This window comes from Pongo abelii, chromosome 6 (assembly GCF_028885655.2).
Source record: "Pongo abelii isolate AG06213 chromosome 6, NHGRI_mPonAbe1-v2.0_pri, whole genome shotgun sequence".
NCBI classification, from domain to species: domain Eukaryota; kingdom Metazoa; phylum Chordata; class Mammalia; order Primates; family Hominidae; genus Pongo; species Pongo abelii.
The window spans coordinates 101,415,837-101,432,974 of NC_071991.2; the positions used below are offsets into that span (position 1 = coordinate 101,415,837).

At 37.5% G+C, this 17,138-nt stretch overlaps 1 protein-coding gene across 1 annotated transcript in view; it reads left to right on the forward strand.

Moving 5' to 3' along the window:
* Window positions 1–17,138, forward strand: part of LHFPL3 (LHFPL tetraspan subfamily member 3) — a 591,478-nt gene that overhangs the window by 393,518 nt on the left and 180,822 nt on the right. The gene's annotated exons all lie outside the window — the stretch shown is intronic.

A 17,138-nucleotide genomic window follows, 5' to 3' on the forward strand; every position in this document is an offset into this window, starting at 1 on the left:
TGTCTCTACTAAAAATACAAAAATTAGCTGGGTGTGGTGGCATGTGCCTGTAGTCTCAGCTATTTGGGAGGCTGAGGCAGGAGAATAGCTTGAACCCGAGAGGCGAAGGTTGCAGTGAGCCAAGATTGCGCCACTGCAGCCTGGGTGACAGAGCGAGACTCCGTCTCCAAAAAAAAAAAAAAGAAGCCATCCAAATCAGAAAGGAAGAAGTAAAATTTTCCTTGTTTGCAGTTGACGTGATGTTATATAGGGAAAGCCTTAAAGACTCCACCAAAAAGCTGTTGAAACTAAGACAAATCAGTAAAGCTGCAGTACACAAAATCAACATACAAAATTCTATTGGGTTTCTATACACTAACAATAAACTATCTGAAAAGGAAATTAGGAAGATAATCTTATTTATAATAGTGCCAAAAAAAGAAAATACTTAGAAATAAACTTAACTAAGGAGGTGAAACACTTATATGCTGAAAACCACAATACATTGATGAAAGAAATTAAGGAAGACAAAAACAAATGGAAAAACATCTCATGTTTATGGATTGGAAGATTTAATGCTGTAAAAATGTCCATACTACCTAAAGCAGACTACATAGTCAATGCAAACTCTATCAAGATCCCAGTGGCATTTTTTTACAAAAATAGAAAAACCACTTATACAATTTACATGGAACCACGAAGGACCCTGAATACCAAATCAATATTAAGAAAGAACAAAACCGGGGACATCATACTTCCTGATTTCAAAATATATTACAAAGCTGCTACAATAATTAAAACAGTACCATACTGACGTAAAGACAGACATGTAGTCCAGTGGAATAGAATAGAGATCCCAGAAATAATTCCATACATGTATGGTCAACTAATCTTCTACAGGCGTACCAAAAATACACAGTGGAAAAAAATGGTGTTGGGTAAACCGGATATATTCCTGCAGAAGTAGGAAATTGGACTCTTGTCTTACACCACACACAAAAATCAAGTCAAAATGGATTAAGGACTTAAAAATAAGGCCTAAACTGTAAAACTACGAGAAGAAAACACAGAGGGAAAGCCTTATAACATTAGTCTTGGCAATGATTTTATGAATATGACACCAAAAGCACAGGCAACAAAAGCAAAAATAGAAAAATAGGACTACATCAAACGAAAAAGTTTCTGCAGAGCAAAGGAAATAATAAGCAAAGTGATAAGGCAACCTACGGCAAGGGAGAAAATATTTGCAAACTCTATATCTGATACACGGTTAATTTCCAAAATATGTAAGGATACCCTACTACTCAATAGAGAAAAACTAATAACCTGATTTTAAAATGGGCTAAAGACTTGAACACATGTTTCTCAAAAGAAGACATACAAGTGGCCAATGGGTATATAAAAATATGCTCAATGTTACTAATAATCAGGGATATGCATTTCAAAACTACAGTAAGATACCACCTCATACTCATTAGGATGACTACTATAAAAAAAAGGCAATAACAATTGTTGGTGAGGATATGGAGAAATTGGAACTCTTGTATATTGTTGGTGGGATTCAAAATGGTACAGCTGCTATGAAAAACTATATGGTAGTTCCTCAAAAAATTAAAAATAGAACTACCATATGATCCAGCAATCCTACTTCTGAGTATTATTCCAAAAGAATTGAAATTAGGGTCTCAAGGAGATATTAGTATTCCTATGTTCAGTGCAGCACTATTCACAATAACCAAGGTAGAGAAACCTACCTCTCTAAATGTCCATGGACAGATAGATGGATTACAAAATATAGTACATACATACAATGAAATATGATTCTGCCTTTAAAAAGAAGGAAAGTCTGCAATATGCAATACCATAGATAAATCTTGAGGACATTATGCTAAGCGAAATCAGCCAGTCACAGAAGGACAAACACTTCAGGTATCTATCTAAAATAGTCAAACTCATAGACTCACTGAGTGGAATAGTGGCTGCCAGGGGCTGGAGGGAGGGAAAAATAGGGAGTTGCCAATCAATCGGCATAAAGTTTGGGTTATGCAAGATGAACAAGTTCTAGAGATTCGTGGAACATTGTGCTTGTAGTTAATAATACTATATTGTATGCTTGAAATTTTATTAAGAGGGTGAATATAATGTCCTTACCCACAATGAAATAAAATTAAGGGGGAAAAAAGCTGCATTCGTGCCATATTCTGTTTTAGGAAAGTGGCTAGAAATGGATACTCTGTTTCCAAACAGGTCTTGTGGGCTTAGAAATGCTGGTCCTCGTTGAGAAGGAATTAAATTACTCCTAAGGCCAGCCCTTGTATTTGGAAATTGTAATGCTGGTAGCCAGACTGGCACAGAATTCCTGGCCTTGTCTAACTTCAGCCTATAGCGACCTTCCCTCAGCATCGTGGTAAGCCAGGGTGGACAGTGAGTATGCCTCCCTCTCTCCACCCACTGCACAGGAAGACGTTTAGTCAGCTTGTGAATTACTAGGTTGGTGCAAAAGTAATTGCGATTTTTGCCATTAAAAGTAATGGCACAAGCAAAATTATTTCTCGTAATATGTATATGGAACACCAAGTGCATACAAATTTATTATCAAAATGAATAAGCTAAATAGTAGGTAACCACTCAATAATCTGGACCCAGGCTCCCTGTTTTACAAATAAAGTAACTATGGCACGAAGTGGTAGTCTAGAGGCACACAGAACTGCTAGCAGGATAACCATTGGTCTTTGTTACCTTGCTTTTGGTGTCACCCTGGCTGAAGCAGGTTTTGCTGGGAGAATGGTGATCCTGTTCATATGGAGAATTATGCTCTTTTCTTCTCTTAAGATCCTGTGGCGAAAATGCTGTTTAGATTTTAGCTTGTGAAAATGTTGCCTAAGTCAAGTCCTCTCCTGCAAATTTCAGATGTGTTTGTGACCTGCCAGCGTGTTCAGTTGGTATTTATTAAAAATTTTATTAAAACAATGTGTTTACTGAAATCCAAAGAAGTTACTTTCAAAAAATAAAGCTTTACAAAAACTTAAATAGAACCTAATTAATTCATATCTTTATTTATAAGAAGCAGAAATTATTATACATACAAGTAGCCATATATATAAATTAATAAGGTACACATGTACACATACACACATATATAAATAATCTTTGAAAGGAATATATACCTTTTAAGAACATATAAAAATGTTTAGCTAACATAAAGCCAACTTAAAATATCAAGGCAAAAAAATCAAGCCAAAAAAGGGGGGGATGAGTATTCTTGTACAATGTGTATGGAACAAACTATATGTGTATATGAAACCAACTATACAAATGTTTATACATGAATTTATGCAATAAAAGCTCATTAATTCCCATTCCACACATTTAGCATTTATAATTAGTCTAAAGTTCTTGGCACTACATGTAAAATGAAATTCTAATTAGGTGAAATTCTAGTGTAAATAAAAGAAATATTTATACATATAAAAACCAACAGTTTTTAAGTGTCATTTTATTAGCAGTTCTTGTACTCAAAAAATGTCTAGTTATAAGTAACATGTTAAGCAATGCCAAGATTCTATAAGTGTTCTTAGTGCTAAAACCAATATTCAAAAGTGATTTCACATGCATTGTTATTGTTCATATGTAGAGGATAATAAAAGCATAGATTCCAAAACCATAGACTGCCTAGGTTCAAATCCTGATTCTGCCATTTGTGGACCGTGTATGACCTCAAGCAAGTATTTGACATTTGTATGCCTCTGTTCCCTCACATGTAAAAAAATAATAATAATGTCAAGGTTGGTTAAGAAATAACAAATGGCAGCCTCCTATTTTCGAACCTGACCTCCGAACCAACTGAGAGCAATGGAGGAAGATGGGAACCAAAATAGCCCCTTTATTACAAAAAAGGCTAGGCAGAAGAACATGGCTCTGGCTCTATTAGCCAAAAGGACTTCCTAATCTGCACTCTCAGAATGAGACATACTGAATCTTCCTAGTCTCAGCAGTCCTGCCTTCTACAGTAACCAAAACACCATGGTACTGGTACCAAAACAGATATATAGACCAATGGAACAGAACAGAGGCTTCAGAAATGACACCACACATCTACAACCATCTGATCTTTGACAAACCTGACAAAAACAAGAAATGGAGAAAGGATTCCCTATTTAATAAATGGTGCTGGGAAAACTGGCTAGCCATATATAGAAAGCTGAAACTGAATCCCTTCCTTATACCTTATACAAAAATTAATTCAAGATGGATTAAAGACTTAAATGTTAGGCCTAAAACCATAAAAACCCTAGAAGCAAACCTAGGCAATACCATTCAGGACGTAGGCATGGGCAAGGACTTCATGACTAAAACACCAAAAGCAATGGCAACAAAAACCAAAATTGACAAATGGGATCTAATTAAACTAAAGAGCTTCTGCACAGCAAAAGAAACTACCATCAAAGTGAACAGGCAACCTACAGAATGGGAGAAAAATTTTGCAATCTACCCATCTGACAAAGGGCTAATATCCAGAATCTACAAAGAACTCAAACAAATTTACAAGAAAAAAAACACCCCATCAAAAAGTGGGCAAAGGATATGAGCAGACACTTCTCAAAAGAAGACATCTATGCAGCCAACAGACACATGAAAAAATGCTCATCATCACTGGTCATCAGAGAAATGCAAATCAAAACCACAATGAGATACCATCTTACACCAGTTAGAATGGTGATCATTAAAATGTCAGGAAAAAACAGATGCTGGAGAGGATGTGGAGAAATAGGAACGCTTTTACACTGTTGGTGGGAGTGTAAATTAGTTCAACCATTGTGGAAGACAGTGTGACGATTCCTCAAGGATCTAGAACTAGAATTACCATTTGACCTAGCAATCCCATTACTGGTTATATACCCAAAGGATTATAAATCATGCTACTATAAAGACACATGCACACATATATTTACTGTGGCACTATTCACAATAGCAAAGACTTGAAACCAACCCAAATGTCCATCAGTGATAGACTGGATCAAGAAAATGTGGCACTATTCACAATAGCAAAGACTTGGAACCAACCCAAATGTCCATCAGTGATAGACTGGATCAAGAAAATGTGGCACATATACACCATGGAATACTATGCAGCCATAAAAAAAGGATAAGTTCATGTCCTTTGCAGGGACGTGGATGAAGCTGAAAACCATCATTCTCAGAAAACCAAATACCGCATGCTCTCCCTCATAGGTGGGAATTGAACAATGAGATCAGTTGGACACAGGGCAGGGAATATCACACACTGGAGCCTGTCGGGGAGTTGAGGAGCTAGGAGAGGGATAGCATTAGGAGAAATACCTGATGTAAATGATGAGTTGATGGGTGCAGCAAATCAACATGGCACATGTATACCTGTGTATCGAACCTGAGCATTGTGCACATGTACCCTAGAACTTAAAGTATAATTAAAAAAAAAATCAGGCCTGCCTTATGTAGGATGTATAGCATGGAGGAGTAGTTTGCGTGGACAAACTACTCCTAAGGTAGGGAAAGGAAAGTGTTGGAAAGGTATGCCCAGTTCCTCTTCCCCAGACACTCATCAGGTAACTCATTCCACTGCCATGGAAAGGAATGAGAAGTGGAATAAGGGGCCAAGAGTATTTAAGGAAAAATTCCTCTTTGTGGAAACTGAAGGTGTCAGGAAGAAGTGTTCTCATGTTTCTCTTAGCTTTATTGGAGAATCAAATGAGATGATGCCTGTAAAGTGTGCCCCATACATGGTAAATGTTCGATAAATATTGCTATTATTATGATGTGTATTATTATTATTAACTATACCATTATCAGGATTTCAATGAATGTGACTGGACCCTTGGTATGTATCAGAAGCCATCTAGTGGTGCTCTAGAGATCAGAACTGCTTTTAATTTTTCAAGTTCTAAATTCTGATTTTCATTTTATTTGGCTATTAACCCTTAAAATTTGGGTAAATTAGCAAGTGATGTTATTTATTTTTCCTCTTGTCTGGCAACATATTCTATAAAAGGTATTTCTCCATTAACTAGATAGTTCATACATGCGGGTGTGGACGGACTCCTGATCATCTGCTTACAGCCGTGGTCCAAGGTTTCACAGCTGATACCACACAATGTGTGGATGTATATACAGATCCTTTTAGTTGGACAAACTGGAGCTACGTATTTTGGCAGAGCAGAGGGGCTTTCCTCATCATCAGACACAACATTCTAACTCTTCTCTTTTGAGGGCCCTGTGTTTATATTTTCTTTTCTCCTCCATCTCTCTAAGGGATGTTATATATTTCGTGTTATGACCCCAAGTTAAATGCCCATAAAATTATATTGTGTTTCAAGCCAAAATTTACCAGGACACAATGTGTTTTCTTCACCACACTCTAAACCACAGTATTTCATGTCCTGGATAGTCTAGTGACTCTGTTTTCAGAAGAGACCAAGGTGTAAATATTATACTTTTTCTAGAGGTATAAATATTATAGCTCAAGTTTGTCAGCCATGTGCCAATAAAGAAGTGATAGGAATGAGCCTTCTGTCTCTTTTACCAGGTGTTTAGAGTGACAATCCTCGTGTGAAAGTTCTCCCTCCATAGCCTGGCAGTGTCTGCTGGCATCAATTTCTTCAACTACTGTATGCCTGAATAATTGACAGAGCTAAGTGGATTCAGGTTCCTTTTTTTCAACAAGTTCCCCTTGAGTGCTTCAGCAACATGAGGCAATTTATCATGTTTTTTGTGCAACAGTGCATAGACTTTTTAAAGAATGAATTTAGACTTTCTGTTCAAAAAATAAGTAGTTCTCAGGTTCACAACGTTAAAAGCCCCAATTGGGATAGTCAGACCAGCAGTATCAGCTGGCCCAAGTAACCCAAGTCATAGGCCCCCTATTGCTTTTTTCATTTTGCTTCATTTTCCTTTGAAGAAAGACCCAATTACAAAGGTTTATGGATTTTTCTAAGGATGTTTCCTCCATAGAGGTTACATTCAGCTCTTTAGCAAGAAAAATGCCAGAGCAATTAGTGGCTCTGGGGAACCACTAGCCATTTGTGTACTATTTCAGAAGAGCCCTTTGTGGGCATCAGTAGCCTCTACACAGAGATTCCTTTCAGAATGTAAATGTTTCTTAAACATTTGGAAGATACCTAAAATTGAAATCGACAGTGATATCCTCACAAAGACGCTTTTGTTGTATACTCTGTGTCCGATGTCATGGCATGGTTTCTTTTCATCACTTCTCTGCTCACCTCAGGCTTGTGAGCTCTCGTTTCTCTTTAGCATTCAAGAATGTTCTCTCAGCCTGGTGCAGTGGCTCACGCCTGTAATCCCAGCACTTTGGGAGGCAGAGGTGGGTGGATCACTTGAAATCAGGAGTTTGAGACTAGCCTGACCAACATGGTGAAACCCTGTCTCTACGAAAAATACAAAAATTAGTTGGGTGTGGTGGTGGGCACCTATAATCCCAGCTACTTAGGAGGCTGAGACAGGAGAATCGCTTGAACCCGGGAGGCAGAGGTTGCAGTGAGCCAAGATTGCACCATTGCACTCCAGCCTGGGCGACAGAGCAAGACTCTCTCTCAAAAAAAAAAAAAAAAAAAAAGATGATCTCTGATATACTTCCAAAAAACCTGCTTGCTGCCAAAATGAAGGAATACATAGCTGCAAGGAGGTTAGTCATTTCCTAGGTGACATTTTAATAAGAAACCCATTCTTGGATAATAGTCCAATTGAAACTGATTCTTTACCATCCCTCCTGGTTAGGAAATAGCATGTCCAGATTAATCTAATGTCCTGGTGCCTTGTATACTCTAATGTTTACTATAGTGATGGTGCTACATCTTAAAGGATTATCAATTTGTGAAGAATCAGAAATAACTAATTATAAAGCCAAGACGAATATTATTTAAACTTGCATTGACTGAGGTATTAGCCTAGGATCTTGCAGGTAATTCTTAGGATTAGAAACAGCTGTTACTTTCCAGTGGCTATACAAATTGTGCAGGTTAATAAGGTTCTGGTTAACAGAATGCAAGAAAACAGAAATTTATTACAGCACTCAAGCATTAATGCAGAATATAATAGTCATGCCTTTCCAAAGAAACCAACAGAGCCTAAACCATTTTAATGGCTTAAATTAAATATACTAAGCTTTGGGGGCGTTAACCTTTCAGAAACAGAATAAAACAGCCAAGTAGGAGAAGTTTGGATAAGAGAAGAAGAAAATGTACATTTTGATAATACATTGTCAGAAAATAAAACTTTTGTTATGCAATGGCCATCTAAAGTTTTAAAAGCTTTTAAGTGCAATTGTGTGTTTTTTTAATCCTACCCTACAACTATTTAGATTTTCAAAACAGAGAAATTAGAAAGGGATAAAGTCTTTCACTTTAAGAAAGCTAAATGATAAGAACACATGGATACATACAGTGGAACAACACACACTGGGACCTTTCAGAGGGTGGAGGGTGGGAGGAGCGAGAAGACAAGGAAAAATAACTAATGGGTACTAGGCTTAATACCTGGGTTATGAAATAATCTGTACAACAAACCCCATGACATAAGTTTGCCTATGTAACAAACCTGCACATGTACCCCTGAACTTAAAATAAAAGTTAAAAGAAAAAAAAAGGCCGACAAGAAGTGGACGGAGAACCTGTACACACTACAGTGTCCTGTAGCCTGAAGGAGACCTGAAATATCCTTGCTAGGTGGGCCTAAACATTTTTCTCCAGGAGCCCAAAACCCTGGCCTTGTTAGCCAGGTTTTAAGCATTCTCTAACCAGCCAACTCTCTTGCATTATTGAAAATAAGAATTGCATTTCAGAAATTCTCTTTTTGTAACTTTCAGCAAAATATCCATTGCATTAAGTACTGTTGTATATTATTTCATCTATCTTCTCTTATTCTTCACTTAAAATTTCATTTAGAAATTCATATATTTTGAAAACGGAACAATGGCTTGCCATTCTTATTCTCCTGTGGTTTTAATTGAGAGTTAATTCTACCTCTGTTTTTTTTTTAATCCCAATTTGTAACTTAGAGTTTCCAGAAATGAAAGTTCTAAGATAGCCTACCTTCAAGACAGAAGGACTTTGAGAAAAGACATCTTTGTTGACATAACCATTCCACACACATCCTGTTCCAGTGAAGTTGTCCTAAAATGTTCACTAACCTGCCCGAGCTTATGTCAGTTGGTGATTTCTATTAACTTTAGCTGAAACTGTAATGTAAGTTATTCTTCAGATGATTCCCATTTGTAAAATTAAAATATTCAATTTTCTTTTTTTCTTTATAAGAAATTAATTTTCTCACAAATAAAATTATTTAATATGTAAAAAACCTTTCGAATATTTTAAAATATTCCAAGTAATCCTGAGAGGTGTTTTTTTGAACTATAGTTTGAATGCAAAGATCTTCTGCATCCTCCAAAATAAAAGGAATTCTTTTCATGGAAACAATGTGTTTTAACAATCTTGTTATCACTAGACAATGCCTTAGACAGCAAGTTGTGTACTGACTAATGACTGCTGGGAGATACAGAGGGAACAGAAATTTGAAAAAATTTTCAAATCACCAACTTTACCTTTTAAAAATTATTCTCGGCAGGGCGCGGTGGCTTACACCTATAATCCCAGCACTTTGGGAGGCCAAAAAAGGCAGATCACGAGGTCAGGAGTTCAATACCAGCCTGGCCAACATGGTGAAACCCCATCTCTACTAAAAATACAAAAAATTAGCCAGGCATGGTGGCATGCGCCTGTAATCCCAGCTACTTGGGAGGCTGAGGCAGGAGAACTGCTTTAACCCGGGAGGTAGAGGTTGCAGTGAGCCGAGATCACGCCACTGTACTCCAGCCTGGGTGACAGAGTGAGACTCCATCTCAGGCAAAAAAAAAAAAAAAAATTCTCCCAAGTACTTGTAATCTGTTGTCTAATCATAACAAAGTTGCTTCTGTTAAATGTCAATGAAATATGAACCCATCTTTAACTAGATTTGAGACTGTGATATTGACTTCCACGAACCATATTTTAGAGTATATTGTCTAGATATTACAGCTCCTTTAACTGTTCATTCATTTTCCCATTTTCAAACTTACTTTAGTGCCTACTATGTAGCTGCACTATTTTAGATGCTATGTATACGATGATGGACCAAAGACTCTTTTTTTTTTTTTATTCCAAGGTACATGTGCAGGATGTGCAGGTTTCTTACATAAGTGAACCTGTACCATGGTGATTTGCTGCACCTATCAACCCATCACCTAGGTATTAAGCCTAGCATGCATTAGCTATATTTCCTGATGGGCTCCTTCACCCTGCCCGACCCGGCAGGCCCCAGTGTGTGTTGTTCACCCCTGTGTCTATGTGTTCACATTGTTCAACTCCTGCTTGTAAGTGAGACCATGCAGTGTTTGGTTTTCTGTTCCTGCATTAGTTTGCTGAGGATAATGACTTCCAGCTCCATCCATGTCCCTGCAAAAGATGTGATTTCAGTCCTTTTTATGGATGCATAGTATTCCATGGTGTATATGTACCATATTTTCTTTATCCAGTCTATTAATGGGCATTTGGGTTGATTCCATGTCTTCTCTATCGTGAACAGTGCTGCAATAAACATACGCATGCATGTGTCTTTATAATACAATGATTTATATTCCTTTGGGTATATATCCAGTAATGGGATTGCTGGGTCAAATGCTATTTCTGGTTCTAGATCCTTGAGGAATTGCCACAGTGTCTTCTACAATGGTTGAACTAATTTACATTCTCACCAACAGTGTAAAAGTGTTCCTATTTCTCCACAGCTTCGCCAGCATCTGTTGCTTCTTGGGTTTTTGATAATCACCATTCTGACTGGCATGAGTGGCATCTCATTGTGGTTTTGATTTGCATTTCTCTAATGATCAGTGACGTTGAGCTTTTTTCATGTTTGTTAGCCGCATAAATGTCTTCTTTTAAAAAGTGTCTGTTCATATTCTTTGCCCACTTTTTAACTGGGTTGTGTTTTTTTCTTGTAAATTTAAGTCCCTTGTAGATTCTAAATATTAGGCCTTTGTCAGATAGATAGATTGCAAAACTTTTCTCCCATTCTGTAGGTTGTCTGTTCACTTTGATGATAGTTTCTTCTGTATAGAAGCTCTTCAGTTTAATTAAATCCCATTTGTCAATTTTTGCTTTTGCTGCAATTGTTTTTGACGTTTTCCTCATGAAATCTTTGCCCATGCCTATGTCCTGAATGGTATTGCCTAGATTTTCTTTTAGGGCTTTTGTAGCTTCGAGTTTTACATTTAAGTTGGACCAAAGACTCTTTCTTCAGAAAGTGTATAGTCTCTTAATTGAGATAATACTTGTAAATAAATAACTATAACAATGTAAAAAGTAACCAGGACCCTAAGCTAGAAATTGTCAACAGCTATGAAAGTACAGAGACAGGCAATATTACAAATCAGAAGAATTTCAGATGGCTTGCTCTGTGGAGGATGTTGCATTTGGCTTGAGCGCTAAAAGATATTTAACAATGGAACATTTAGGGAATATCATGGCAAATACTCCAAAGAGAAGAGAAAAAAGAGAGATCCAAAAACTTGGAGTCGTGTGAGGTTCAACCCAAGTGTAAAAGTAAGTGGGGGCTGGATTACAGAGTTTTTGAATACCTGACTAAGATACCTTTCTGTTCTCTAATGTCCAGTAGGGAGCCAGCAAAAAGTTTTGGGCTTGATGATCTAGGCAATCGTGTGTAACCTGGATTAGAGTAAGGGCAAACTGAAGGCAGAGAAAAGTTAGGCCTCTTTTTGAAAGGTAATGAAGGCCTAAAGTAGGGGAGTGTCAATAATACCTACCTATGCAGAAAGAGCATACAGATAGATAAGAGAAGCATGGCAACACTTGGGATGTGGGTCAAAGAAAAGAGAAGAATCAAGTATGACCCACAGTTTTGAACTATTATTCTGTAAAATAACAAATAACTAAAGCAGAGTTCTCCCAGGCAGTCTTTCTACTTGTCACCCCTCTTGGTCTCTGTCTCCTCCAGACCTGCCCTATAGAGCCATGTACCTGCTAAAAAAGGAATAAAGTAGGTGCCCATTCCTGTGTTGTTCAGTAAGTTGCGGTAAGGCAAGAGTTATATAGCAACCCTCTTGCCAGCTTCAAGAATTATTTGGCCCTGATAGTCACAGAACTCTAACTCAGTGTGGCTAAGCTACATACCCTGGAAACAGTAACTTGCCATGATGGATAGCCCTTGCCTGCTTTGCAACCTCAGTGTGATCACTTTCTCCAACCCAGTAACTGACCTCTTTATAGTTCCTCAAACACAGCAAGCCTCTTTCCAACGCCGGAATCTTTCCACATGCTGTTCCCTGGAATATCTTTCATGCCAATATCACTTGTCTAGTTTTTAGTCTGTTTTTGGCCTTAGCTTAAATGTTGCCCCCTCAAGAGGCCTTACCTGACCACCTTTTCTAAAGAAGCGCCAACTCTTTATTTTCTATCTGAGCCTTTAGTTTCTTTCCTAGTTAGTACTTACTACAACGTACAACTATTTTATTTGTATGCTTACTCATTTTTTTGCCTCTTCTCCTGACAAAACATTAGCTCCCTAATAACATATACCATGTCCCTTTCCTGGTCACTGTATCCCTAGCACCAAGAACAGTGCTTGGTGCTTCATAGGAGATACTCAATAAGCAACTGTTGAATGAATTAGTGAATGAATGGATGAACCCACTTGTTCAGAAAGCTTTGTATAACCAAAGAATGGGATCCTGAATAATTCAATAAAATAGAAAAAGAGACAACAATGGCTACTTTTCTTTTTTAATTTTCAAAGTAACCTCTTCCTATAAAATGTATTTATAGAATTACTACAGTGATATTTGGGAAATTGAATATAAGTATTCTCCAGGATTTCTTAATTTCCATAAAAGTTCTGTGGTGCCACACTATATTGCAGTGTTTTTCAGCCTTATTAAAAATGAAATCAAATGGAGAATAGAATAGAAAATATCAGCATGCATTGCATGTGGTAAGCATAGTTTCAAGAAACATTTTTATTGACTCATAATAATTGCACATATTTATGGCAAACATATAATGTGATGTTTTAATATATATATGGTGTAAAAATTAAAACAGAATAGTATATCCACCACCTCATACATTTATCATTTCTTTGTGGCAAGAACATTCAAGATCCTCTCTTCTAGCTATTTTGAAATGTATAATATATTGTTGTTAACTAATAGTCATCCTGCTGTGCAACAGAACACCAGAAATAATTCCTCCTATCTAACTGTAACTTTGTACCTGTTGACCAGTCTCTACTTATCCTTCTTCCGCAGTCCCTCCCAAGCCTCTGATAACCAGTATTTTACTCCACTTCTATGAGATCAACTCCTTTAAAGTCTATGTATAAGTGAGATCATGTGATATTTGTCTTTCTGTGCCAGGCTTATTTCACTTAACATAATGTTCTCCAGGTTCATTCATGTTGCTGCAAATGAAAGGATTTCATTTTTTGATGGCTGAATATATACTTATATAACATTTTCTTTTATATATATATATATTTTATTATACTTTAAGTTCTAGGGTACATGTGCACAACGTGCAGGTTTGTTACATATGTATACATGTGCCATGTTGGTGTGCTGCACCCATTAACTCGTCATTTAGCATTAGGTATAAGTCCTAATGCTATCCCTCCCCACTCCCCCCACCCAACAACAGGCCCCAGTGTGTGATGTTCCCCTTCCTGTGTCCAGGTGTTCTCATTGTTCGATTCCCACCTATGAGTGAGAACATGCGGTGTTTGGTATTTTGTCCTTGCAATAGTCTGCTGAGAATGATGGTTTCCAGCTTCATCCATGTCCCTACAAAGGACGTGAACTCATCATTTTTTATGGCTGCATAGTATTCCATGGTGTGTATGTGCCACATTTTCTTGATCTAGTCTATCATTGTTGGACATTTGGGTTGGTTCCAAATCTTTGCTATTCTGAGTAGTGCCACAATAAACATACATGTGCATGTGTCTTTATAGCAGCATGATTTATATTCCTTTGGGTATATACCCAGTAATGGGATTGCTGGGTCAAATGATATTTCTAGTTCTAGATCCCTGAGGAATGGCCACACTGTCTTCCACAATGGTTGAACTAGTTTACAGTCCCACCAACAGTGTAAAAGTGTTCCTATTTCTCCACATCCTCTCCAGCACCTGTTGTTTACTGACTTTTTAATGATCGCCATTCTAACTGGTGTGAGATGATATCTCATTGTGGTTTTGATTTGCATTTCTCTGATGGCCAGTGATGATGAGCATTTTTTCATGTGTCTGTTGGCTGCATAAATGTCTTCGTTTGAGAAGTGTCTGTTCATGTCCTTCGCCCATTTTTTGATGGGGTTGTTCGTTTTTTTCTTGTAAATTTGTTTGAGTTCTTTGTAGATTCTGGATATTAGCCCTTTGTCAGATAAGTAGATTGCAAAAATTTTCTCCCATTCTGAAGATTGCCTATTCACTCTGATGGTAGTTTCTTTTGCTGTGCAGAAGCTCTTTAGTTTAATTAGATCCCATTTGTCAATTTTGGCTTTTGTTGCCATTGCTTTTGGTGTTTTAGACATGAAGTCCTTGCCCATGCCTATGTCCTGAATGGTAATGCCTAGGTTTTCTTCTATGGTTTCTATGGTTTTAGGTCTAACATGTAAGTCTTCAATCCATCTTGAATTGATTTTTGTATAAGGTGTAAGGAAGGGATCCAGTTTCAGCTTTCTACATATGGCTAGCCAGTTTTCCCAGCACCATTTATTAAATAGGGAATCCTTTCCCCATTGCTTGTTTTGTCAGGTTTGTCAAAGATCAGATAGTTGTAGATGTGTGGTATTATTTCTGAGGGCTCTGTTCTGTTCCATTGGTCTCTATATCTGTTTTGGTACCAGTACCATGCTGTTTTGGTTACTGTAGCCTTGTAGTATAGTTTGAAGTCAGGTAGCATGATACCTCCAGTTTTGTTCTTTTGGCTTAAGATTGACTTGGCAATGCGGGCTCTTTTTTGGTTCCATATGAACTTTAAAGTAGTTTTTTCCAATTCTGTGAAGAAAGTTATTGGTAGTTTGATGGGGATGGCATTGAATCTATAAATTACCTTGGACAGTATGGCCATTTTCACGATATTGATTCTTCCTATCCATGAGGATGGAATGTTCTTCCATTTATTTGTGTCCTCTTTTATTTCATTGAGCAGTGGTTTGTAGTTCTCCTTGAAGAGGTCCTTCACATCCTTTGTAAGTTGGATTCCTAGGTATTTTATTCTCTTTGAAGCAATTGTGAATGGGAGTTCACTCATGATTTGGCTCTCTGTTTGTCTGTTATTGGTGTATAAGAATGCTTGTGATTTTTGTACATTGATTTTGTATCCTGAGACTTTGCTGAAGTTGTCTATCAGCTTAAGGAGATTTTGGGCTGAGACGATGCGGTTTTCTAGATATACAATCATGTCATCTGCAAACAGGGACAAATTGACTTCCTTTTTTCCTAATTGAATACCCTTTATTTCTTTCTCCTGCCTGAATCCCCTGGCCAGAACTTCCAACACTATGTTGAATAAGAGTGGTGAGAGAGGGCATCCCTGTCTTGTGCCCGTTTTCAAAGGGAATGCTTCCAGTTTTTGCCCATTCAGTGTGATATTGGCTGTGGGTTTGTCATAAATAGCTCTTATTATTTTGAGATACGTCCCATCAATACCTAATTTATTGAGAGGTTTTAGCATGAAGGGTTGTTGAATTTTGTCAAAGGCCTTTTCTGCATCTATTGAGATAATCATGTGGTTTTTGTCTTTGGTTCTGTTCATATGATGGATTATGTTTATTGATTTGTGTATGTTGAGCCAGCCTTGCATCGCAGGGATGAAGCCCACTTGATCATGGTGGATAAGCTTTTTGATGTGCTGCTGGATTCGGTTTGCCAGTATTTTATTGAGGATTTTTGCATTGATGTTCATCAGGGATATTGGTCTAAAATTCTCTTTTTTTTGTTGTGTCTCTGCCAGGCTTTGGTATCAGGATGGTGCTGGCCTCATAAAATGAGTTAGGGAGGATTCTCTCTTTTTCTGTTGATTGGAATAGTTTCAGAAGGAATGGTACCAGCTCCTCCTTGTACCTCTGGCAGAATTCGGCTGTGACTCCTTCTGGTCCTGGACTTTTTTTGGTTGGTAAGCTATCAGTTATTGCCTCAATGACAGAGCCTGTTATTGGTCTATTCAGAGATTCAACTTCTTCCTGGTTTAGTCTTGGGAGGGTGTATGTGTCCAGGAATTTATCCATTTCTTCTAGATTTTCTAGTTTATTTGTGTAGAGGTGTTTGTAGTATTCTCTGATGGTAGTTTGTATTTCTGTGGGATCGGTGGTGATATCCCCTTTATCATTTTTTATTGCATCTATTTGATTCTTCTCTCTTTTCTTCTTTATTAGTCTTGCTAGCAGTCTATCAATTTTGTTGATCTTTTCAAAAAACCGGCTCCTGGATTCATTGATTTTTTGAAGGGTTTTTTGTGTCTCTATCTCCTTCAGTTCTGCTCTGATCTTAGTTATTTCTTGCCTTCTGCTAGCTTTTGAATGTGTTTGCTCTTGCTTTCTAGTTCTTTTAATTGTGATGTTAGAGTGTCAATTTTATATCTTTCCTGCTTTCTCTTGTGGGCATTTGGTGCTGTAAGTTTCCCTCTACACACTGCTTTAAATGTGTCCCAGAGATTCTGGTATGTTGTGTCTTTGTTCTCATTGGTTTCAAAAACATCTTTATTTCTGCCTTCATTTCGTTATGTACCCAGTAGTCATTCACGAGCAGGTTGTTCAGTTTCCATGTAGTTGAGCAGTTTTGAGTGAGTTTCTTAATCCTGAGTTCTAGTTTGATTGCACTGTGGTCTGAGAGACAGTTTGTTATAATTTCTGTTCTTTTACATTTGCTCAGGAGTGCTTTACTTCCAACTATGTGGTCAGTTTTGGAATAGGTGCGATGTGGTGCTGAGAAGAATGTATATTCTGTTGATTTGGGGTGGAGAGTTCTGTAGATGTCTATTAGGTCTGCTTGGTGCAGAGCTGAATTCAATTCCTGGATATCATTGTTAACTTTCTGTCTCGCTTCTGTCTAATGTTGAC